This window comes from Odocoileus virginianus, unplaced genomic scaffold, assembly GCF_023699985.2.
Source record: "Odocoileus virginianus isolate 20LAN1187 ecotype Illinois unplaced genomic scaffold, Ovbor_1.2 Unplaced_Contig_7, whole genome shotgun sequence".
Lineage (NCBI taxonomy): Eukaryota > Metazoa > Chordata > Mammalia > Artiodactyla > Cervidae > Odocoileus > Odocoileus virginianus.
The window spans coordinates 2811094-2825395 of record NW_027224324.1 but is presented as its reverse complement, the minus strand read 5'-3'; the positions used below and the strand labels follow the sequence as shown (position 1 = coordinate 2825395).

The 14302-nt window shown below is 41.5% G+C and overlaps 1 long non-coding RNA gene and 1 pseudogene across 1 annotated transcript in view; one reads left to right on the top strand and one right to left on the bottom strand.

Annotated features, from left to right (window-relative positions):
* LOC139033893 (uncharacterized) overlaps positions 1-4086 on the top strand; it is a 117928-nt gene extending 113842 nt beyond the window's left edge. The window contains exon 5 of the long non-coding RNA XR_011486379.1: positions 3460-4086. This is a non-coding gene — a long non-coding RNA (uncharacterized lncRNA). The remainder of the gene's footprint in view (positions 1-3459) is intronic.
* Positions 4087-4441: 355 nt separating this feature from the next.
* On the bottom strand, positions 4442-5868 carry LOC110149485 (keratin, type I cytoskeletal 18 pseudogene; annotated as a pseudogene).
* Positions 5869-14302: the final 8434 nt, after the last annotated feature.

Here is a 14302-nt window from a genome sequence, read left to right as displayed (position 1 = left end):
GAAAAAAATGTAAGAGGTAATTCAGTACAGAAAGTTACATGGAATTATTTTCTATTAACTAATCAAAATCGTCATTAATGTAAATGAAATCTATTTTAGCTTCAAGGAGTGTCGCTGATTCTTTAACGAATCTGAAAGAATAAAGAACGAATGTATAAGAATAGTAATATAATGGTAATGTATAATAATTATACATTGACCTAATTGCACAATATAGTACAAAGTGTAATCAGTACTGTGAAGAGCAATTTAGTAATCACTGAAAATTCTTAGGTGTTTCCTTCATGGTCCAGTGACACAAAGCAAATGTATGTTTTATGCCAGAGTCAGTCATCACTTTTGAACTGGTTTTTAAGTTTATCCTTATTGAGTAAAAGAATTATCTGTTGTTGATTTCCAATAAATATGAAAGTGCTTTGACATTGTATTGCTTAGGGTGTACTTAAACTACACGTTTCAGCTTTTACAACTCACCCTGATACTGTTTCCCACCTTATATACAAACTGAAATGTTCTTTGAGTAAAATCTTCCTTAGCTGATATATTTTTGTTAATATAGAGATATACTAATTCCAGAAAAAAATGTAACAAGAATCTTAGTCGCTAAATCAGAAACATTTTTTATGAACTGTATTGAGTAACCTCCAGATGCTATCTATCTTTGTAATGTAGACAAATTTCAGACATTAGATTTGTTTTCTCCCACTGTAAAGAAGTAATTTTTACCTTTTAGAGGTTTACAAGTAGCAAGCTAAGTAATCAGGGTTGTTTTTTGTACTCCAGTGGCACTAATAAATGAACAACAGCCTCTTTGCTAAGGCTGTCTGTGCCTCTCCTGCTTTCTAGGCATGGTAGCGGTTTAGACTTTAAGTTGTGTCCGACTCTTGTGACCCCACGGACTGTAGCCTGCCAGGCTCCTTTGTCCATGGGATTCTCCAGGCAAGAACACTGGAGTGGGTTGTCATTTTCTTCTTCAGGGGATCTTCCCAACCCAAGAATTGGATCTGGGTCTCCTGCATTGCAGGCAGACTCTTTACTGACCAGCAACAAGGGAAGCCCTGCTTTCTAGGCATGTTCCATTTAAATGGTTCCTTGTCCTCCGTGAACATGCATGTTCACAGTCTTGGCATGTGGGTTGGACCAGTGGCCATCTCTAATGTTGTGGCATAGATTTGTGAGGGGAGAAAACATTGTTCTGTTTGTCCTCACTTCTTACACCTTCTTGTGCATCACCTGGGAATCTTGTTCAGCTACAACTTCTGATGCAGTCGGTCTGGGGTGGGGCCTGCGAGCCCCTATTTTTTTCTTTTTCAAAAATACATAGTTTATTGCAGTTACACAAGAGAGTAGCTGGGAGTTAGGCCAGAGGTAATTGCAATATTGAGATGCCTTTAAAATTTTTATTTGAGTTTTTTGGACCATGCTGGGTCTTCCCTGCTGCACACAGTCCTCCTCTAGCTGCAGTGTGCGGGCTTCTCATGGGGGTGGCTTTTCCTGTTGGGGAGCCTGAGCTCCAGGGCGAGCGGGCACAGTAGTTAGAGCTTGCAGGCTCTAGAGCTTGGGCTCACCGGTTGTTCATAGGCTTAGTTGCCCTATGGCATGTGGAATCCTCCTGGGCCAGGGATGGAACTCATGTCCCCTGCATTGGCAGGTGGGTTCTTAACCAGCAGACCACCAGGGAAGTCTGAGGGTCTGTGTTTCTAACTAACTTCAGGTGAACCAGTGGCTGCTGGCCCACTGGACCTCATTTTGTCTGCTAGGCATCCCCTTTGTGATATATTTTCATCTCTTCTCTTAATTAAATGAAAGCTCTTGATACCTAATGTATCTTCATGTTTTCCCAGGAGGACCACGCAAATCCATGTGCATATAGTGGGTACTCAATAAATGTTTGTTACTTATCAGAAAATAAGCAAGAACAAACCCGTTGCCCTCTGGTGACCTAACTTTTGTTTCCTTTCACAATGCATGAACAATAGCCCTCTTCTCAAACTGTAAGTTGATAGCGCACAACTCTGAAAAGTGGTATTGCTGAGAATATAAAGTTGAAATTTTAAGGCTATGCTGGAAGTCGCAGAACCAGATGACAAATTTATAGCTGGTTCTTTTTTTGCCTATCCTCCGGCCTCCTCGTCTTGGTATGTTCTAGGTGTATTCTGGGATGGGTGCCCTTTTCAGCTCATGGAAATGAAAGCACTGCATGGTGTGAAATCTAGAGTGATAGTCTCTTCGAGGGAAGGGAAGGTGAGCAGGAGGCTGAGGATTATGACGTGAAAGTTCTCTCTAATTCAAAATCATCAGTGGATATTCACACAGAACTACACGTGCATGACTTTGACCTATTTCTCCTCTTTCTAAGAAGGGAAATTGTATGTCTTTGAGGCAATATGTTTACTGTAAGCAATAAACAAATTTTTTTGTTTGTTTTTTGTTTGTTTATTGCTCCTAAGCATTTTGGAATGCTGAAAAGGTCAAAAGTGTGGCCATTTTGTTTTGCTCTGAGATCACTGCTGCTGCTAAGTCACTTCAGTCGTGTCTGACTCTGTGTGACCCCATCCCTGGGATTCTCCAGGCAAGAACACTGGAGTGGGTTGCCATTTCCTTCTCCAGTGCATAAAAGTGAAAAGTGAAAGTGAAGTCGCTCAGTCATGTCTGACTCTTTGCAACCCCATGGACTGCAGCCTACCAGGCTCCTCCGTCCATGGGATTTTCCAGGCAAGAGTACTGGAGTGGGGTGCCATTGCCTTCTCTGCTAAGATCACTAGGCATCTTATTTCCAAATGTGTGAAGTGAAGTCATTCCATGAGTCATTTGGACAACTTGACTTCTGTGTATAAGGGGTGGGTAACTCTGCTTAGCATGTAGACACTCTTTTATATGCTCTGTGCTTAAAAACCATTGTTTCTCCTAATGTTCTATGTAAGTGATGGCTTAGCTAAATGAGAATAATAGTTGAAAGCATATTAGAATCAAGTCTTAATACAGAGAGATTAAATGGCCTTCCTAAGGTCAATACACTAGTTATTGACAAATTTTCACCAGATCTCATCTCAAATCCCCAAGATACTTAACCAAGGTAGCTCCTTCTTTCTTCCTAGACACTTTATTTCCAAGAAGTAGTTAAGGTCTATAAACTCTTGAAAATAAGAAATATATTTCATTGTCAGAACTGAGAGTAGAAAAGCAATGGTTATACTCTTTTACAACTTATAGCAGAGTTTAAATCGGACTATGTTTAGAACTCTGAGAAGATAATGGCAAGTCATTCTTCTTTAGAAATAATGTCATCATTTATGAACAGAAAATAGTTCTCCATTCTAAAGAATAGGTCCCTGTAGGAGTTACTGAGTTTTCTATAGCAAGAGTTACTAAATAAAATAAATGATGTCCCAGAATATTCTGTTGCCTTTGATTTCAAATAGTATATTTTATTACGGTTTTTCATTCCTGCTACCATAGGAGGCAGAAAGAAAACCTCTCTTTTGAATCTAGTACCTAAAAAACAAACGTTTGCGGATTTTGGAGTCAGTGAAAATTCAAGGTACAAAATATCTTTTCTTGCCTTCATATACTTTCCCAATGCTTCTCTTTATTAAACATGAATCATTTAAAAACATTAAGTTTTTGAGAAGGTTAATGTCATGGGCCAAAAAGAATGGAATCACAAAACCTGAGACACATTTCTGTTACTGAAAGTCTTTCTCAGAATCTTGTCTTCCCACTTTCCGTTCCTTAACCATTCTGCCCTGGCAATACCCAGAAAATATCAAGTGTTCTTTTCTTTATTGGTTTAAATAGGGAAACTGAAGGACAGAAAGCTTAATGAATTTGTCTTTTTAAGAAAGCCTTTGTAGAAGCCATAGTTTAAAAACAATACAAGTGAACTATGCAGAAGACAAAATTAAACACATTAACTTGTTAAAAATACAGTATATTTCAGTTCAGTTTAGTTCAGTCACTCAGTTGTGTCCGACTCTTTGCGACCCCATGAACTGCAGCACGCCAGGCCTCCCTGTCCATCACCAACTCCCAGAGTCCACCCAAACCCATGTCCACTGAGTTGGTGATGCCATCCAACCATCTCATCCTCTGTTGTCCCCTTCTCCTCCTGCCCTCAATCCTTCCCAGCATCAGGGTCTTTTCAGATGAGTCAGCTCTTCACATCAGGTGGCCAAAGTATTGGAGTTTCAGCTTCAGCATCAGTCCTTCCAATGAACACCCAGGACTGATCTCCTTTAGGATGGACTGGTTGGATCTCCTTGCAGTTCAAGGGACTCTGCAAGAGTCTTCTCCAACACCACAGTTCAAAAGTATCAATTCTTTGGTGCTCAGCTTTCTTTATAGTCCAACTCCACATCCATACATGACTACTGGAAAAACCACAGGCTTTTGAATATGCTGTTTAGGTTGGTCATAACTTTCCTTCCAAGGAGCAAGTGTCTTTTATTATTTTTTTTTTGATATGCAATAACGTCTCAACTTTTATTGACTCCCTGCTCCCCAGGGGATCCTGCTTCTGCTGCCTCAGTGCCTCAGAACTTTGGTGTCTGAGGTCTCAGACACCACTTTGCCATCCACGAGCCGGAGGGTGGTGGTCTTATGGATGGTTTGCCTGGAGTTGCTGCTGTCCAGAGCGTCGCCAAGGCTGAAATCCTCCCCATCTTCCAGCAGGCGGCGGTAGGTATTGATCTCAGCCTCCAGCTTGACCTTGACATTCAGCAGGGCCTCGTACTCCTGGGTCTGGCGTTGCCCCTCTGCCCGGGTCTGGGCCAGCTCTGACTCCAGGTGCAGGAGGACTCCGTTGAGCTGCTCCATCTGCATGGCATAGCGGGCCTCCACTTCCCTCAGGCTGTTCTCCAAGCTGGCCTTCAGGTTTCTCATGGAATCCAGGTCGATCTCCAGGGACTGGACGGTGCGCCTCAGCTCTGTGAGGGTCATCTCAGCAGCTCCTATCTCAGCGGTCTGCGAGGTGACCACTGTGGTGCTCTCCTCAATCTGCTGGGACCAGTACTTGTCCAGCTCCTCTCGGTTCTTCTGAGCCAGCTCATCATACTGGGCCCGGATGTCTGCCATGATCTTGCTGAGGTCCTGAGGTTTGGGGGCATCCAACTCCACAGTCAGCCCAGAGTTGGCAATCTGGTTTTGTAGACCCTTTACTTCCTCCTCATGGTTCTTCTTCATGAAGAGCAGCTCCTCCTTGAGAGCCTCGATCTCAGTCTCCAGCTGCAGCCGGGTGACATTGGTGTCATCAATGACCTTGCGGAGCCCGTGTATGTCACTCTCCACAGACTGGCGCATGGCCAGCTCCGTCTCATACTTGACTCTGAAGTCATCAGCAGCAAGACGGGCACTGTCAATCTGCAGAACGATGCGGGCATTGTCCACAGAATTTGCAAAAATCTGAGCCCTCAGGTCCTCGATGATCTTCAGGTAATGCCCCCAGTCTCTGACCTGGGGTCCCTTCTTCTCCAGATGTTCCCGGATTTTGCTCTCCAGTCTCCGGTTATCAGCCTCCAGGCTCCTCACCTTCTCCAGGTAGGAGGCCAGGCGGTCATTCAGGTCTTGCATGGTCTCCTTCTCTCCCTGGATGCCCCCCACACCCACCAGACCCCCGGCCATCCCGGCGCCCAGGTTCCCGGACCCCCAGCCGCCCCGGACGCTGGTGGAGTGGGACACGGAGATCCGGGAGCCCGAGCCCCCGGCGCCTGCATAGACGCTGGCCGCGCTGCTGACCGGTCGGACCCGGTGGCCCGACGACTGCACGGAGCCCAGGGACCGGTAGTTGGAGAAGGTGGATTGGGCGCTGAAGCTCATGATGTTTGTTCAAGAGGAAGGAGCGAGGCCAGGACTCAGGTGCTGGACTGTTGCAAGTGTCTTTTAATATCATGGCTGCAATCATCATCAGCAGTGATTTTGGAGCCCAGAAAAATAAAGTCTGACACTGTTTCCACTGTTTCCCCATCTATTTGCCATGAAGTGAAGGGACTGGATGCCATGATCTTTGTTATCTGAATGTTGAGCTTTAAGCCAAGTTTTTCACTCTCCCCTTTCACTTTCATGAAGAGGCTCTTTAGTTCTTCTTTGCTGCCATAAGGGTGGTGTCATCTGCATATCTGAGGTTATTGATATTTCTCCCGGCAATCTTGATTCCAGCTTGTGCTTCCTCCAGCCCAGCATTCTCATGATGTACTCTGCATATAAGTTAAATAAGCAGGGTGACAATTCACAGCCTTGATGTACTCCTTTTCCTATTTAGAACCAGTCTGTTGTTCCATGTCCAGTTCTAACTGTTTCTTCCTGAGCTGCATACAGGTTTCTCAAGAGGCAGGTCAGGTGGTTTGGTATTCCCATCTCCTTAAGAATTTTCCATAGTTTATTGTGACCCACACAGTCAAAGGCTTTGGCATAGTCAATAAAGCAGAAACATGTTTTTCTGGAAGTGCGGCAGCTGTGATGGATGGTGCAGAAGTGCAGTCAAGAGGAGCTACCCCATGTCCAAGGTCAGGAGCAGTGGCTGTGCTTTGCTGGAGCAGCCGTGAAGAGAGACCCCACGTCCAAGGTAAGAGAAACCCAAGTAAGACGGTAGGCACTGAGAGAGGGCATCAGAGGGCAGACAGACTGAAACCACAGTCACAGAAAACTAGCCAATCTGATCACACAGACCACAGCCTTGTCTAACTCAGTGAAACTAAGCCATACCCTTTAGGGCCACCCAAGATGGCCGGGTCAGGGAGGAGAGGTCTGCCAGAATGTGGTCCCCTGGAGAAGGGAATGGCAAACCACCTCAGTATTCCTGCCTTGAGAACCCCATAAACAGTATATTTACCAGAGGAATATTAGCAGGTATATCTCTAGATGATGGATCCTTGATGTTTTTATGTTTCTTTTATACATTTTCTTCAATCAACATTTACTGTCTTTGTTATAAAAAACAACAAAAATAGTTTGTAAAAGATTAAGATATATACATATTTTAAAATTATGCTAACAGTGTTACATAAGTTTAGAGAGGTACAAAGGAGAAATCTTGAGAGGCAAACTGAGTAGAAAAGTACCATTAAATTGTAGCTTTGATCACAACCCCTGTGGTTTGGAGGGTAAACAGCTCTTTCTCTCTTATCCACCTCTCTGTCCCAGCTCATTGCTAAATGCATCAGGATTGTGTAGCTGTGTGCAGCCTTAAGCCCAGGCAGGTGGATCCTTTGTATTATTTCTCAATTCTCAGTGTCCTCCCTTCCAGGGTCACCAGGCTGGCGCATTTCCTGTCTCCCCTCACCGTTACCGCTATGTCATATAGACTGATGTCTCAGCTGCTAGGCCTTTATTCCATCAACCTATCTCTGTTACAGCAAATATTTCTTCACCCACACTTCTGTTAAGGAATCCCACAAAGTCTCTATTTCTTGTTTTCTATTATTCCAAGTTTAAATTATTTTCATGCTCTCTAGTTATGCTATAGTTGGCTACCAAACTATTTCTTCTGAGTTCATTTTCCGCCATTCACCACCTCTCAATTCTCGTTAAGTAATTCTCTCACTTTCCCACGTGAATCACTCACAGTTTCATATTTGTTTGTTCTTCTGTGTATCTTTCTCTTTTCAATCTACTCAGATACTAATGACCTTGCATTTGGCCCAGTTCCCATGTTCTGCACAAAGCCTAATGGACAAGTCAGCTTGCAGTGAACTCTCATTTACTGATCCTCACTTGCTCATGAAATCTGAAGATGAAAATTTATATGCAAAGCAGGAATTGACTACAACCACTTTTCATATACTAGACAAGTAGCTTTTTCATGTAAGGGGAGATGACTCTTTTTTTAGGGGAAAAAACTCAATAGACTCTTTGGGAATAATGAAGCTTCCTTGTAGCATAGATTACTGAAAGATTGCCAAATTCTTCAAATTAAAGAGCAGAAATATGGATTACCTGAGGTTGTGTATGAGAGAGGGTAGGAAGATGGAAATACTGGAGAAGAGATGAGATGGAGTCTGAAAAAATGTAGCTAATATCGCTAAGGGAGCAGGGATGGTGAGATGTTACCCATGCCTGGGACAGGGTGAAGAATAATACACTCACTAGCTTTAAGTTAACGCTGGTCCTGTGCTGAAAGCCCAGCTGCCACGGTGCCAGACCTTAAGTAAACTCCTGGCCTGTGCAGTGGTGCCCTGAAGGAGTGAAGGAGTCCAGGCAGCGGCCAGTGGGGAGCACGGCTGTGCAGACCGAGGGCGGCAGCTGCAGAAGTGAGGTGCTGAGTGTAAACTGTTCAAGAACAGAGTCAGGAAGCTGAAGCCCAAGGACACTAGGGGAAACGCTTCCCTGATGATCCCCATCTACTGGAGTGGTGACTGGGTTTTTCATAGCACATGAGAAAAAGTAAAGTTGCAGTGTGTACATATTAAAAGGGAGGGGACACCAAAGAGTTGGGGGCACCTAGGTAGCTGTCTGGGGGGGAGTCCCTCAATTTTGAGCCAACTATAATTCATCTCTTAAGTCTGTGATAGTTTCAGATGTGTAAGCATTATTTCTGCCACAGATTATAATCTGAGGAAGTAACTTTTATACCCTTTCACATCGCCACAGTTGCTACTTTGAGGCAGCTGCTTAATAAATACTTGCTAGATTGCAGCTAAATTAAGTCGAAATAAAAGAGTGGTTCTTCTTAATTATAAGAAAGGTCATCAGATATTATTGCCAATGTTGTGTGTCAAGTCATGCATTTTTATATACTAATTTGTATACTAATTTTTAAAAGACTTTCAGAATACTTATGTTGAAATTTATATGGAAAGAGAAATGAAACTGTATTGTCAGAATTTATATAAAATAGACCAGTCAGAAAATATTTTTTTCTCCGTATTGAATGGAGAATAATCACAGGGATTTGCATTTCTTGCTGTTAGGATTATGGTTCTTAGTACTTGAATAAATCATAAACTAGGACTCTTCTGATGTAATCTTTCTCTGTAAGTTACACAACCAGCTAAGTTATATAAGAAAGGTGGCAAAGTTAGTTTTATTCAACTTACAGTCTCTGTTTTGGCTCTAATAAATTAAGTCAAGATATATACAAATAGTATGTAGTCATTTAGGATATTTGAAGGCTTATAATTCCTACCATTGAGAAGTCAGCCTGTCATTTTTAAAGTGCAGTTTAGGGAAGAAAACAAATATACATAATTTTATATAAATTATATAAATACTAGTATACTAAACCACATAGCATAACTTTCATCTTGCCCCAAAAGGCTGTCTCAATGAGTACATATCTGTTGGTGAAATCACTCTTAAACCTTTAGAAAGTGAAATTAAAACTGAAAATAGGTTGGGGGAACTTTATTCTTAGAGGCTAATGGAAGAAATGTCATGTTCTTTAAGTTTAAATTCCTTTTATTTTATGGACTCTGAACTTGATTCAATTGAAAAAGTGGAAACTTTCTGTAAAAACTAATTTGATGGGTGAATCTGGAGAAGTCAGGTGTGGCAGAGATAATAATCTTTAGACAGTTTTGCTGATGGATATTGAAGTGAGGCAGAATTACCATTCTAAGATGATTCAAATGTAATTCATACTTTTCAGAAAATTCCCTTTGAATGTGATGTCTGTGATACTTTGAACATAAACAATGCATCCCCTGGAACTTTATATAAAACATCATATGATTTCTGTAAGTGTTCAAAAGTATCATCCACTTATTGGTTACCTGAAAATAGACAATCATGTTGTGTTAAGGAGGACAAATATATAACTAAATCACATGGCTGTGTTACCTGAAACTAACACAACATTGTAAATTAACTATATTTCAATATAAAATACTTTTTAAAATATTAATTAGTAACTAAGCATGAAGAAAATTAATGCCCAGTGGAATATCCTTCCTTTTTTAACACAGTATTGATGTCAGTCAGCATCTTGTCATATAATCAATCAGTGCTTTGAGGATTATCAGTTGCTATGTTATTCGATAATACAATTCAGTTTGATTGAAGGGTGAAAGCGCAAGAGTCAAGCTTTACAAAGTGACCTGGGAAAACCAATTGGCTCTCACACACAGCCGATAAAATGTGAGACTCAAGTTGGAGGAAAGAAGCAACATGGTGTGTACATGATGGGCTTTCCCTAGGGAATGATATGAAACCAAAAGGCTAAAAGGTGAATCTTGAAAACGAGCCTCTTTGCTTCTGTGATATGAAATTCAGATTTGAAGGGTAGAATGTGCCATAACACAATTTTCTTAGAATAAATATTTCTTATACAAATCAATGAACAGTTGAGTCATTGTATGAAAGATTAATGCAAAATTGCAATTATAACAAGAAATTTAAAGATACAAATTAAATCACCTATTTTCATAATTCATAGTTTCAGTTTTCAAGGTTAAAAGATAATTGATCTTTTTACATAATGTAATATAAAATTATTCATTCTCAATTTAGGTAGACTCACTTAAAATTATCCTTGAGTTCACTTTTGCACTTTTTGTTTTAGTTTCTTTCTTAGACATTAAGATAAATATTAAAGAGCATTATTAAAGGGAAATAATTTTTTTTTGTTTAAAAAGATGACATATTACATATTCTTTGTAATTCCTCATTCAAAATGGAAAGGCACAATTATGTTTAATGTTTGAGCTGTAAGCATACAAGAGTTTTAATCAAGCATTTATTTAGTTGGTTATTCTCACAGTAACTACTTACTGAAGGGGCTTCCCAGGTGATGCAGTGGTAAAGAATCTGCCTGCCAGTGCAGGAGATGCAAGAGACATGGGTTTGATCCCTGGGTCAGGAAGATTCTCTGGAGTAGGAAATGGCAACCCACTCCAGTAGTTCTTGCCTGGAAAATTCCATGGATAGAGGAGCCTGGCAGGCTATAGTCCATGTGGTACACACACACACACACACACACACACACACACACACGAACTTACTGAACACCAGATCCGTCACAATGCCAGCCTTAAGACAGTGAACCAGCACAGTCCTACCGGCTCTTCCTTTTCATGTTCTTGGGCAAATTTCCTGGCCTCTCTAATGCTACACATTAGAGAATTGAAAGGAATCTTTAATTTCCTTTCCAACTCTAACTCTTGATTGTTTTTGATTCTGAAATGGCCCACATTTAACTCTGATAGGAATCCTATTCTAAAATATGAAAACTATGAAAATACAGGATAGTCTTCCATTCTCCCAGAGCTCTTTTCCTGGATGCTGCTAACTAGATTTATTTATCTTAGATACTACTTCTTAACACATGATACTGATATCTTAATAGTTCATATACTATATTAAATTATTCCTGGCAGGGTCATTGTTAAAGCATATTGTTCTTAACTCCTCATCTAGTTATAAGCATTGTGGATGAATTACATAGTGGCATAAATATACTGGTGCCCCAACTGTCAAGTCAAGAAAGTGACAATTTAAATGTCAAGTAAAGCAACTACGCTCTGTTTTGTGAAATCTACTGTAGCGCTTTAGAAGGTGGAAATATGTTAATATCTGTAAAGATATAATTCTTCTCTTATATTGCAAATGATGCATGTTTATTAAGAAACACCCTATGACCTTTATAAATACTGTCTATGCCCCATTACATTTAGAAAGTAAAATAGCATGCTCTCAGGATGTAACAAATAGGTTTTCCTTGATCTTCATTGATCTAGAGAAAGTCCTATCTGATGTGCTCTGTGTACCTTTAGTCACACTGAAACAGCAAAAAATAAGATCAAGAACCAAAACTACCAAGTATGAGTAGTTAAAATGCTTGATTTTCAAAGGCTTTCAAAATGTATATACATACTTAGGCAAAAAGTCCTTTATCTTTCCAAGGCCAATTTTCCCTTTGATTCCCTTAATTCCCTTCTGCCTCTTTAGTGCCTGTTCCATCAAATAATCCCTTGTTATCTCTTTTCAGTAGCACCCACTTCATTCCATACATTTCATCTGTTAGCTTATTAATTTATTCAGAAGACTTAACAATATCTTTTATGTGTGAAGCACTACACAGAACTATGTATCAGTGAAAATTAAGAGTGACATAATCATAACAATTATTAACATTTCTTGGGCTTTTCACACATTCTATCATTCTCACACCAATCCATGTGGTTGATGTTGCTTGTATCCCCCTTCTACAGACAGCACCCAGAGAGGAACTTGCTAGTATGGTATAGGGCTGGCATTTGGACCCAGACCTTGAGACTGCAGAGCAGTATGGTCTGTGACCTCAAGGAGACACAGCTCTGTATAAGGCAGACACAGACAGACAAGCAGAATGTCTTATATTCATATTTCTTCCTCTTTCAATTATCATCACAGCTATCCTAGATCAATTCCTTATTGCCTGTATCCTGGGCTACTGTAATAGCCTATTAACTGGTCTCCTTGTCTCTAAATCTTTCTCCTCTTCAACCTATCCTACAAAAGTGATTTTTTTTTTTTAAACAAAGTCCTAATGCTATCACTCACCTCCTCAAAGGCCTTCAATGGTTTCCTTATTTCCCTAAGAGCAAACACCTCAGCATTCAAACCTTTCACACATCTAGTCCCAGTGTCCTTCTAGCCTCTCCATTCAGTTCTCCTTCTACCTTATCCCTGTGCTTCTCCTTTTTGCTATTCAATATCCATGCAATTGACTGTGCCTTCATCTAGAAAGCCCTGCTCCCTGTTTCCAGATGTCTGAACTTTGCTATTCCTACATATCTATATCTTGTGTCTCTGTCCCAGGAAACTTTTCTGGATTCCCGATTCTGAGTCTTCCTCACATTTTATATCACTTTTAGGATCTGAGCCCTCACTTTCTGCTGTAGTCATTTATGTGTAGGACTTAAGACTTCCATAACAAAGTGCCCCTAACTGGGTGCCTTAAAGCTGCAGAAACTTCTTTCACGTATCTTGAGCCTAGGAGTGTAAAATCCAGAGGTCAGCAGGGCTGCACCCCCCGAGAAACCTCTAGGACGGGGGCCACACCCCCCGTGAAGCCTCTAGGACGGGGCCCTTCCTCACCTTTTCCAGTTTTTGCAGCTCCAGCTATTCCTCGGTTCACGGCAACAGAACCTCGGTTTCCGCCTCTGTCTTCACATGGCATTCTCCCTGTGTGTCTAAACTTCCGTCTTCTCTTAAGGACACCAGTCATACTGAGTTTACACTAATGGCTTCATCTTATATTGATTACATCTGTAAAACCACTATTTACAAATAGGGCCACGTTTAGGTAGCAGGGGTTAGGATATTTACATATCTTTTTCAGGGAGGGGGGCACAATTAAACTCAACGCTCAGTGTATTTGAGGTCAAGCACTGCGTCTTTAGCTGAGTACCATTCTAACTAGCAAAGCAACGCCAGGACAGGGATGATATATTCTTCATTTTGTGTCTGCTTAGCATATAGCTTTATTTTTCAACCTTATGCTGAAATGAATCATATTATTTAAAAACATATTTGGAAAGATCATAAAGAAGTTCTGAGACTGGCAAGAAAGATCTATTAAGCAACAATTGTATGGGGTCTTATAAAGCCTCAAACATAGTGGTGGTTATTAATCAACACATTAAAAAAAATCTTAGTTTGGCAGAGAGAAAAGTCCCAAACACACCACCGGAGACTGGCAAATTCAATTTGAGGCAATATGTGTGAGGGAAAAAACAATTATCAGTTGAATATACTCTCAGATGAGCTAATAAATTAGCTAGCTTAGAAAATTAGGTTGAAACTATTGTGTTATCCTCTGTTTTTAAGTAGTGAACTTAAAACAAAATGGAAGTAGAGTTGCTTCACAATGTCGTGTCAATTTCTGCTGTACAGCAAACTGAGCGGGTATGTGTCCGCGTGTACCCGCTCTTTGTTCGGATCGCCCTCCCGGTTATGTGTCCGCGTGTACCCGCTCTTTGTTCGGATCGCCCTCCCGGTTAAGTGTCCGCGTGTACCCGCTCTTTGTTCGGATCGCCCTCCCGGTTAAGTGTCCGCGTGTACCCGCTCTTTGTTCGGATCGCCCTCCCGGTTAAGTGTCCGCGTGTACCCGCTCTTTGTTCGGATCGCCCTCCCGGTTAAGTGTCCGCGTGTACCCGCTCTTTGTTCGGATCGCCCTCCCGGTTAAGTGTCCGCGTGTACCCGCTCTTTGTTCGGATCGCCCTCCCGGTTAAGTGTCCGCGTGTACCCGCTCTTTGTTCGGATCGCCCTCCCGGTGAAGTGTCCGCGTGTACCCGCTGTTTGTTCGGATCTCCCTCCCGGTTACGTGTCCGCGTGCACCCGCTCTTTGTTTGGATCTCCCTCCCCGTTAGGTCGCCACAAGTCGTTGGGT